This window comes from Mus caroli, chromosome 5, assembly GCF_900094665.2.
Source record: "Mus caroli chromosome 5, CAROLI_EIJ_v1.1, whole genome shotgun sequence".
Classification (NCBI taxonomy): domain Eukaryota; kingdom Metazoa; phylum Chordata; class Mammalia; order Rodentia; family Muridae; genus Mus; species Mus caroli.
The window spans coordinates 67,647,828-67,659,773 of NC_034574.1; positions in this window are offsets into that span (position 1 = coordinate 67,647,828).

Genomic DNA, 11,946 nt, shown 5'->3' on the forward strand with positions numbered 1-11,946 from the left:
CACATACATACACACACACACTCACACATACATACACACACACGCACGCACGCACGCACACACACTCACACACACACACACACACACACTGTGCATATAATTGTAGAAAAGAGAAAGCTTAAATAATAAGAATAAAATCACAAGGAATATGAGAATATTTTTTGTAAATCAAATATCAGGGGATATATATATATATATATATATATATATATATATATATATATGAGACTTAATACTAAAAGTCAAGCTGTCACCCACTTTCTTTTTCTATGGTAAAGTGCCTGAGGATGGTAATACCTAAAAGAAAAGGGGTGGGGCCTATAGCTCATAGTTTAGAAGGCCACCCTGAAAATCAGGCAGCCACATATTGATTTCATTTCTGAGGAGTGTCCTCTTGGCCTTTGTGTTAGTTGTTTTTCTGTTGCTATGATAAAAAACTAAGACCAAGGTGTCTTATAGTTTATTTATAAGGGCTTATGACCCCGGAGGGATGAGAGTCCATCATGACACAGAGAGACATGGAAGCCAGCAGCATGATGTAAGAACAGATGGTGAGAGAGAACATCCTCAACCAGGAGTAGAAAGCAGAGAGAGTGAACTGGAAGTGGCGTGAGGTGGTGAACTCTTAAGGCCCACTCAGCGGCTGACGACCACACCTCCTAAACCTCCCCAAACAACACCACCGACCCAGAACTAAGTTTTCAAATATCAAGACTATGGGGACATGTCTTATTCAAATCACCACATTCTAGTCCCTGGACACCAACAGCTCATGGCCATATCCTAAGTCAAAATGTCCAATGTAGTCCAGCTTCGAAAGTCCCTATAGTCTTTCATAGTCTCAACACTGCTTACAAGTTCAAGTTTCTTGACGGTCAAGGCAACTTCTTGACTTTAACTCCCTATAAAATCAAAATGCAAATTGTCTACTTTTAACATAAAATGGCACAGAATATGGGATGGGCTCATAGTGAGGAAGGAAATATTTGAACCCATCAGGGCAAATTATAAATTCTGTAGCTCCATGTCCAGTGTCCAGGCTTAGATGGCTCTGCCCCTCCAGCTTTACTGCCTGTAGTGTATGTATGTGTGTGTGTATATATAATAAATATTTATAAATTTATATATTATATTTTATAATGTATTATAGAATATATATTTTATAATATATTATAATATATATTATTAAATAAAATATATTTATATTTTGATGGTATATATTTGGCTGATGGTACACTTCATGTATAAATTCTTCTTGGCAGATGCCTCATAGCTCTGGCATTTCCAGCATCTTGGAGTGTTCCCTGTGACCCATTTTCCCACTCTCAGAGCTTCATGAAATGGCCTTTCACAGTTTTGCAGAGGGCCACCAACCATACATTGCCTGGCCTCAGCAGTTCTCTGAAACTTTGGATGAAGGATCCACGAGCTTCTCTCTTGTACCCAGTGTGTCCTGAGTGAGTGACCTTGCAAAGTTCCCCATGTCACGCTCAGCTGCCACCTTGAGACAGACCCTGCCCCCCTGAATCATATTAGCAGTGGTGCTTTAATTTAGGTCCTTCCTAGGAGCAGCGAACTCTGGATGCTTTCTTTCACAAACTGGAAGGCAGGGAGAGGTCTTGCCCTGACCTTGTCCTTCCCTTTGTTCCTATGGAGAGCAGGAAGCTAATCTCCTTAATAATTACGATCTCGCTTTCAGATGAATCTTGGCTGCAACTTTAGGCTTCATAGCGCTCCTTTTTCTCTTCAAATCACATTTTATATTTCTGTCCCATTTGCCCTTTCCATTGTAACCTTGTATAGTATTATGCTGCTTTGAAATTTCCTCCACCCAAGAAATTAAGCTATTACTCTTAAATTTAGCCTTAGGCAAGTTCTCAAGATATGAGCAGAAGGTAGCCAGACTCTGACAAAATATCCTAAGAATGGCTCTAGCCCTGTTGATAATATTCCTCTCTGAAACCACTTGAGCTGGACCTCCAGGATCATACTTCTCTCAGTTCCACCGTCTCCCAGGATTCTACTAAAATGGCCTTTGTAGCTCTGCTTACAGCATTCAACCCACCTGTGTAGTCTAAACTGCCAAAGTCTTCTTAAACAAACTGCAATAAAAATCACAGTAACTAAAAAGCGAGGGTTCACTACCTGCAGGCTAGGAATCATTATGTCAGTCCTTGATTTGCTAAAATTTTGTTGAACACACCGAGCCAGGAGTTGTGGGAGGTGCTGAGTGTAACTGAGCTTTGAAAAGATCACAGTGGTCTCAGTGTGACCAGCAGGGGTAAGAGCTCCCAAAGCCCTGTGGACAGCCAGCCAACAAAGTTGGGGGACCTAGCCAAGACCACGATCCCTGCTCCGTTCAACATCAGTTCTTTAGATTCTTCTTGCTATGAGCAGGCAGTCCAAATGAAAAGATGTGTCTTCGGTGCAGAGAAAAGCTCCAGCTTTGGAAGGGCCTCAGAAGGAGCTTTGTAAAAATGAATAACAAAGACCTGAACTCTGATGAGGACCATCCCAGGCCAGTTCTGCCAGCGGCTGCAGTGGAATTGAAGGGACCCGGGAATACTGCGTCTCTGCTCCTCAGGCATCTTTGAGAGCGAGTGGCCAGGGATCTGAGGCTAGTGTGGCACTCCTGTCCCCCTCCGCTTCTGGGACTTTGCTTCTAACAGGGCCATGGCTCAGGACATTTCAAGCTGTACCCTAGTATTCGTTTCACAGACTATGGTGTTGGGGGGGGCACTTAATAAGTAAAATAAGACTTGTCAATGGTGTGGTGGGCCAATGTGGGGTTTTCTTTTGCTTTTTTTTGATTACTAAAGAGTTTCCCCATCCACGTAACCCCCCTTTGCCACATCCTTGAGGGTTCTAAGTAACCCCGCAATGTGCTTACCGCGTTTCCCAAATAAGTAGCCACTAGACATTATGATAAAATCCCAGTCACATGTTGGCAACCAGATTCTAACAGACTTGAACGACCTTGTTGAAACGTGCACTGACTTCCACATTATTTCCAGGAGAAGTCCTGCTGACCCCCGAGTCTAGAGGTCTGCCAAGCCCCCATCAACAAGGAAGTTTTGCTTTCCTCTAGAAGGGGTAAATAACCCCAAATATAACTCTCACTGAGAGGAAAAAACGAGGGTGGCAAGGCCGGGGCGGGTGTGTGGTGGGATCAGGATCAAAGCATTGTTAAATGAATACACAGGCACGAAGCCATTTTCCACTTGACATGGCTGTCAGGTTAGTTTTGAGTCAGAACTCAAAAGCAGAGAGCCATGTCTGTTTGCAGCATGAGATATGAACCCCCACACCTATTGTGACTCCCGCAGAAGTCTAGACATGACTGGGTCAGGTCCCCACTCATGCCTTCTTAGCAATGCCTTCCAGGAAGACCGGACACCCTACATTTAGTGGGAGCCCTCAGTTTTGGGTCAAGTGGATCCAGGATAATCATGAAACCACCCCCTGACCCCTCCCTCCACACACACACCAAGGAAAACTGTATTTAAGACACAGCCAAAAGAGAAAACCCTTGGTATCCATTTACAAACCTCCAGCTTGCTCATGTTTCACCAGCGTGTCTTCAAGTTTTCAACTGGGAGTGAAAATGAAATTCACTAAAAAACCAAACCAACCAACCAAATAAATAAACAAACACAAAACAAATAATTTCCAAAATTTCTGTGAGGCCAAATTCAGAAGCAGCCTTTTGGGGTGGAAGGTTAGGGGCAAGTGTCAGACTTCCAGAAACTCTACACAAGGAAAGCTATGCTTATCCCAGCCAATGGGAAGCTACTAGAAGTGAGATTGGTGCCCTAAACCCCCTTCTTTCTGTCCCCAGGTATCTTCCTGCACCCAGGAACTGGAAGGAGCAGGAAAGTGCCCCTGGGATGCTGAGTGTGGTGTCCTTATAAGCAAGAAACTGACTGAGCTTGGGCTGACTCCGAAAGAACAGAACCTGAGAGCTGAGAGGCCCCTGTGGCTCTCTCCACTCTCTCTGCTCTCTCTGTAGCTCATCTCTAGCAACTGTCCCAGGCGATGCCAAAGCTTGGCTTCACTCCAGTACCTGGGAAGAAGGTGAATTATGTATGGCAGATGCAGTCTGCCTTCCAAACGGTTTACAAATGGCTTGTCTGCACCACAAGACACTGGCTTGCCCAAAGGGCTCTAAACCAACAGCCAAGCCATTTGTCTAGTGAGTGAAGCAACAGAGGTGAAGTGAAAGGAGAGGCTCAGGGCTGGAACCTGGGAAAAAGACGCCCATCTCAGGGTTTGCTCAATGCTTGGAAGAGGGATGGTGTGGTGCTAGCCCATGCCTCGTCTCTGCAGATGTCCCCTGTAAAGCATTAAGCCAATGCCCTGATGTGCATGTAGCCTTCTTTATTGATTATATGCATCACAGGTACACCTTGGTTTAATATTTAAGCCACACACACACACACACACACACACACACACACACACATGTGTTATCGTTATTTTAAGACCTTGATCTTTGACATCGTGAGATCCATAGTTATAGAATGTTAACATCGTTTAAATAAAGTCTGCCAAGAATAGCAAAGATGTAACGGAGCAGAGGAGGAATTTTTATGAACACCTGAATGTAGTGCTGCAGAGACCAAAGATTCTGGGTCCCGTGATCCCAACCTACTCTTCTCCTAGGACAGCCCCTCTTCACCTCATTTTTTACACTGGCCTTCATTTCCTTTGGCCATGAGAATCTGTGTAAAGTGTACTCTGATGCCCAAAATACAGATCCCCTTTCTGTGGGTTGCAGCCAGGGAAGCTGCTAGGAGGTTATCGGTTTCTGCTCGCTCAGCAGAGTTAGGTCGGGGTCATTTTTGTAAACAGGACTCAGGAGACTGGTTTGTGGCTTTTCCTGAAGTAGTGTTTAGCCAGGGAAGGCTACGTTATTTTCCTCACATTGAAATAAAGGTCATTAAAAACCAATCAGAGTAGGTCTTGACATTAAGAGCCCTCATCCATCTTCCTCCATCTGAGCCAAATGGGCCTCCCCGCAATGGGAGCAGATCCCCGCAGTTAGTACAGGAGATGAGAGTTTACAGGCTCAGCCACAAACTTGTCTTGGGGCTCTGGGGAGATTGCATAAGCTCCTCGCAGTCCAGTTTCTCCACGATCAGAAAGGATCTGCGGTGACATATGTCCAGCCACTTCCCAAGGGACTCGAGAGAATTCCTAACAGTATTGGGGAAGCTCTGAAACTCTCTTCAGGACTTATAAACATTATGTCTCATTGCTAATACTGTTAATAACTCCACGGAACCATTGCAAATCTGGTGACCTCTGGCATGAAGTATCTTTCAGTCCACATCTGCTGTGGCAACACTCTACAGAAAGAGAAGTAGGAATCAGGAAGTCAGCCATCAGCCTGGTACACTCCTTATCAGCAACTTTCGTGGATTTTTGCCGAGCCCATCCTATCACCCCTTATTGGAGCAGACTGAGAGAAGTAAGCACTTGCTTATCTGCTGGGCTCAGCCTTTCATTCCTGCTTTTCTCTGTTGGATTGCTCCTTCTCCATTGCTTGATCCTAGGAAGGCTGCAGTTATGATACAGCATTGGATGGCCAGCCCACCACGTTCCAAGTATGAAGAGCTGGGCCCAGGACCCACTTGCAGAGGCCCACAGCCTGCTGTGAAGATTGGCCCGGAGGATGGCGTGTTCACTAAGTCCATCAAAACTCTTCTGCAGGAAGGAGGGCAGTGGGAGGTCGATTCCCCGGCCTTTTGAGAACAGGTAGTTAGGCTACTTCCAAGCATGTGAGGTAGGGACGGGGAAGAAGGATACCAGGACGTTACAAAGCAGTGCTGTGCAGTATGCAGATGTAGGGAAAGGCAGCTCCGGCATCGTGGGACCCAGCTCCGGCTTTCTTGATGTCCGATTTGTGAGCCAGCAAAGACCCTCTTTCTTAAGTCTACATTAACTTAGCCTCGCTCCATTTACCACAAAGCTTAAAAGGATCTATCGTTTTGAAACCATAAATTTCCACTTCTATGGACATTCTTTCTGTGAACTATCTTCTACTAAATCACTCTTGGTATTAGACTAGGACTCTGCTCAGTACTGATATAATTACTCAATATTATTACAAAGGAAAATAGGACTTACACCTTACAAGCATCATTTATTTTATGTAATAGTCATTTAGGAACTAAATGATTTGATCACTGTTTTAACCAATTCATAAAGCCTCCTTAGTACAAAACATCAAAAAAAAAATCCACAAGATTGAAAGAGACAAATACTAAGTCAAAGCTGAGATTTGGCTGTGTTGGGGCTTAACTCTGTATTTTATGTCTATATAACTGTGTCTATGTAATTCAAGTTTACATCTTCTCCAACTGTTTTACTGCATGTCCAGCCACATGAGAGTACCTCCTGTCTCCCAAATGCAGCTGGAATGATGCTAAAAGATGTAAATATTTACTGAGTGAGCAAGCACCAAGCAGCCACGTGGGCTGAGTCTGCCCGTGGTGGGGAAGGAAGAGAGGCTGAGAAGTGTTTGACGTTGGACTCCAACTGGGTCTGTGGCTGACTCCTGTGTGACCTTGGGCAGGTTAACTAACAGCTCTGTGTTCTAGTGCAGGAAGATGATAGCCTTTCCCGTGGAGTGTTCCAAGAGCAATAACTGCTGAGACCAACAGCTGCAGCTCAGTGGTTGTCACAGAGGCATCTCACAGACGCTGTCATCTATTATCTTTTCTGTTTTTTAAGTAGAGGTGGGATGGAGGTGAAGGACTCTGTCTTAGCCTGATTTAAGGGAAAAGTAGTTTAAACTTCTCAAAAAAAAATGAGTATATGGCTGTTCACACATGTCCTCGTGGTAGGAAGAACATGGCCCGAACAGAGCAGCTAGGCTTGAGTGGCCCTCGGAATACAACACAGCTGCCACGAAAGCCAGGAAATGGGATGGGGTCTCTGGCCCTGGTTTGATCTTCCTGTCCATTAGAGAGTAGATCGGGGAGTGTTTTAAGCAAGACATTTCACCTTCAAGTGTCAGCTTCTACAACTTTCAGTGGAAATGGTAACCACACACATACGAGAAGAGAATAGTTCACACTGACAAAGGATCTTAGAATACAGAGGAGAGACTCTTGCCTCCTCCCCCTCCAGTCATCAAGTCACATGCAGCCTCATGATGACACACTCGGCAGACATGGCTGCCCTAGCTTCAAGGAACTTAGGTATCTAAGTTGTTTTTGGAATCTCTTTCCAAAGTCAAAGAAAAAAAATGTTACGATCCACTAAGATAATTTGCTTGCAGCAATCGTTATTGAACAAGGTTCAGCTGCATCATGGGGGCTATGGCGTAGCTCTTGTAAAGTTTCTCAAGCAGCCTGAAGAGAAAAAAATTGATCTGCATCAGAAGCGAGACAATACAGTCATGATGGGAGCTTTTTAGCCACAGTGCTTACACCATACACGTCTGTCTGCACGGTGTTCACCTTTCACAACCTGGTGTGGTTGTAGCACACACAGCATGGCTCAGTCCTTAGGACACCGGAAAGTAGGCATCACTATTTCTCAAAGGCCAATGGGTGGAACATACACCCTGATCTTATGCGCCACCCAGAAAGAAAACAGAACACTGCCCATTAAACAGCAGTGCAGTGACAATTATAAAATCAAACCAAGCCAAACATGCAGCTTCAGAGATGCAGCGAAATAATGGCTGCTCTGCTGTGTTGAAATACAGACTTTCCCTTTTGCAGATGAGAACGTTTTTGCTGTGTTCCAGAGCCGGTGACAGATGGAGTCCCGGCCACCATTAGACCTTCTGACTTTAGCCCAAATAGACTCCACTCAAGCAGACCTAGCAATCTTGAAGATGATCTTGGAAGCAAGACACAAGGCTACCACCACATATTCCTAAAGCAAGCACTGCCAAAGAGAATCTTGGTCATGGATTATGGAAACACCCTGGTAGTGTCTTTAACACAGATATAAGCACTAATTTTTCCATGGGAAACCCAAGTAACTGTCTGCCTTCTATCCTCTCGATAACATTGCATGAATACAACAGAGGTACTTTGTAGACTTCATTGTTGTAAATTTTCCTGCTTAGATAAGACATCATTATAATCAAAAATCAATACCTACTGGTGCTTCTGTGTGCATCTGTAGACATGCACAGAACAGGGAACACTCGAGGAGGCAGATGCATTTGTTCCCAGCGAAGGCTGGATGAGACCACGTTTGTCTTCTTGTTCCAGCTCTCACACTGCAGACAAGTGCCCTTTAAGCTGTCGTCAAGTGCCTCATTGCCCTCATTTGGTGCTTTCCCCTGTTTCCAGCCGCCCTTAACCACAGCTCTAAGCGGCTGTCTAGTGTTCTCAACGTGAGAAGGCGGCATGTGATGGAGGAAATGCTTGCGTTAGGTAAGCCCCATTCATGCTTGAGTAGGACATGAGTTGAATGTTAAAGAATCAATAGTATGTGTTAAATTAGATCTCTTTAAACAAAACACACAGGAGACAAAGTTACACGTGATCAGGAGATGAAAATGTGACCGCAGGCTTATAGAGTAACCTGACCTAATTCTCACTAATAAGAACTCACTGCTTTGAGGTGCTAACGTGTTGAAAGGACTGTTCCTTCTATTGACAGCCTCCTAGCCATTCCTATCCCATAACTGCAAGCCCTGTGGGGAGGTCAAGTCGGAGAACAACCAGAAGTCTGGGGGCTGAAGCGATGGCTCAGTGGGTAAGAGCACCTGCTATATAAGAACAAGGGCGGGGCTCAAATCCTCAGTCCCCACTTTAAAAAGCTGGGCTTGCTTGAGTGATGGAGCAGGAGAGTGACATTCAGCTGCCTCCGCCCTCCACATGGGAGCACACATGTGTGCATACAACTCTCTCTCTCTCTCTCTCTCTCTCTCTCTCACACACACACACACACACACACACACACACTCGCCTATAATCCTAGCACTCTGGAGGCTGAGTTTGAAAGAGGACCAGTTTGAATTCATATGCATATTAAGTAGACCAAAACAAGCCCATTGACTAGATCTGGGAGAAGACACGGGGCGGGGGTGGTGGTGGTGGTGGTGATGGGTAGCGGTGATGACACCGTGAACACACATGGTTTCTTGTCATGAACACTTCTTGGGGGATTTATGAGGCTGAAACAAATGGTCAATAAGGAAGGAGGTTACCCCCAAGACAGCAGGTTTTGGAAAAGTAACCTAACCCAGAAAGCCTGAGAGGTGGCTGTGCCTTTATGGCCAAGGTACAGAAGTAAGGGGGAAATCTGTGAGTGACAGAGCCCGCTCTGAGAAGTCAGTGGGGGGAAATGAGAAAAGAGGTGCAGAGAGAGGGAGAGAAGGGAAGAGGGGAAGAGGGGAAGAGGGGGACAGGGGGACAGGGGGAGAGAGAGTGCCCAGGGTCTCTGTGCACTCCTGCGGAACATGAAGTGTCAGCAGGCTCATCAGCCGCACATCCCTTCACTAAAGCACAGGTGCCTCGTTTCCAGCCTAGATGTGATGTTAGCAATAATGAGCCCCCCAGTTACCATCACCCTGTAAAACACATCAGGGCAAGGGGAGCCGTTGTCTACTGTGAAAACAGCCATCAAGTCTGCATTGTTGGAAAAACACCTGCCCCTGTTTTGCAAGGTGTTTGGCTTCCTTGGGGCCACTCACTAAGTTCCCACAAAGCTGTGCACTGGACAGTTCTCACAGGAGGTTTGGAAAAAGTTGGATTTCAGGTTTGACTCACACAAGCAATCTTTGGGCAGGCTTTGTTCTCCGCAGTCGGCTCTCCTTCCGGGGCCTTCTTCCATCCCCGGCTGTGGCTGTTGTTCAGGATGAAAAGGTACTGGAGCTGGCTGCTGTAATTGGAGCCTGCACCTGCAGACCCCGGGCCTGGGAGGAGGCTCGGTGCTGGCTGCTCTGTGTGCAAGTGTTTATGGGTGTGGATTTGATTTCCTCTGAGGAACCCTGAGATACTGCACAGTTTGTTTTGGGCATGAATATGCTGGAAGGAATCCAAGTTGTTCAGCCACTTTCTCTATTCTGAGCAGGTGGGGATCACCCCTTTACCCTCTAAGAAGGAGGATATTTTTTTTCTAAGCCATGAAAACATACCCAATGTATCTGGGTCTAATGGCTCCGAGTCCCACAAGGGGACTTAGATAAATGGTGCCTTCAGAGAGTGACTGGGCACCACAGCCAGGCTTTCTCCCATCAATAAGTGGATGAATGTTTTATGTCTCTCACGTCTGCCTTTAGTAACATTATCCAAGCAACAGTGAGGACCAATATCCACAACCTCTGCATCCAGCCCCAGAAGAGATGGAGGAACCTCTCAAGTGAGCCAAATGGTGATGCCTCTGTCCTTGGCCCAACAACACCCAAGGATCCAAGTTTACTGTTATAGCACTTCTGTTTCTCATGTCTCCTTTATCCTCGGTTCTCCACAACCTTTGTGGCAACCGTGCATCTGTTTTCTGTAACTACAGATGGTTTACATCGTTTGCCATTTTATGTAATTTAATTCCATGTGGCTTCTATCCCTTTAACATGATAATTTGGGGGTTCATTCATATTGTGTGTCAACGGCTCATTCTTTTTTTTTTAAGCTTTTCTTTTTCTTTTTTTAAGATTTATTTATTATATGTAAGTACACTGTAGCTATCTTCAGACACTCCAAGAAGAGGGAGTCAGATCTCATTATGGATGGTTGTGAGCCACCATGTGGTTGCTGGGATTTGAACTCTGGACCTTCAGAAGAGCAGTCAGGTGCTCTTACCCACTGAGCCATCTCACCAGCCCCAACGGCTCATTCTTTTGTTACTTTTTTTTTTTTTTTGTATTATATGGTCATAGCTCAGACTGTACTATCATGTAGGAAATTTTTACATGCATTCCAGGGCTTGAGTTCGGGTCTTAACACTTTCCTGGCTGAGTTGTCTCTGTCTCCTCAGCGCTCTCTCTCTCTCTCTCTCTCTCTCTCTCTCTCTCTCTCGTTGTTTGTTCTTGGTGGTGCTTTAGCTTTCTTTGGTTTTGAGATAGAATCTTGTTCTGTAGTCCAGGCTGGCCTTGAAGTCCAGCTCTTGAGAATTATAGGCAAGAGTGCCCCATCCCAGCTAATCGTTCACCTCTTGATGGGTGTTTTAGTCATAAGACACCTGACAGGGGTGAGCTATTGATTTAGACTCATGGATTCAGAGCCTTCAGTTCATGGCAGCTGGGAGAACCTGAAGCCACAGAGATGTTTACACCATGGTAACCAGGAAAATTTCATACCTGCCCTCATGTGGTAGGTTATAGCCAAACCAGAGGCATGTGAAAGTATTCTATGAAATTACCTTCAGGTAATGCATATAAAGTATGTGTAAGGCCAGCACCGGGGTTCCTTGCACGCTGAGTCTCCGGACACCCGCAAGGTCCCGCACAGGACCCTTCACGGGATCTTAAGACCTCTGGTGAGTGGAACACAGCGTCTGCTCCAATCCAATCTCACGGGACCTGAGACTGCATTAATTAGGGAAGCAGAAAAACCGGCCTGATCAGGGTCACAAGTCCCTTCCAGTCCACGCCAGCACCGGGGTTCCTTGCGCGCAGAGTCTCTGGACACCCCCAAGGTCCCCCACAGGACCCTCCATGGGATCTTAAGACCTCAAGTGAGTGGAACACAACTTCTGCCAGGAGGCAGGTTCAAACACCAGATATCTGGGCACCTTCCCTGCAAGAGGAGAACTTGCCTGCAGAGAGTACTCTGACGAAACTAAGGAGAGAGCTAGTATCCCAGGTCTGCTGATAGACGCTAACATAATCACCTGAGGAACAAGCTCTACCAGAGACAACTATAAGAACTAGCTCCAGAGATTACCAGATGGCGAAAGGCAAATGTAAGAATCCTACTAACAGAAATCGAGACCACTCACCATCATCAGAACACAGCACTCCCAGCCCACCTAGTC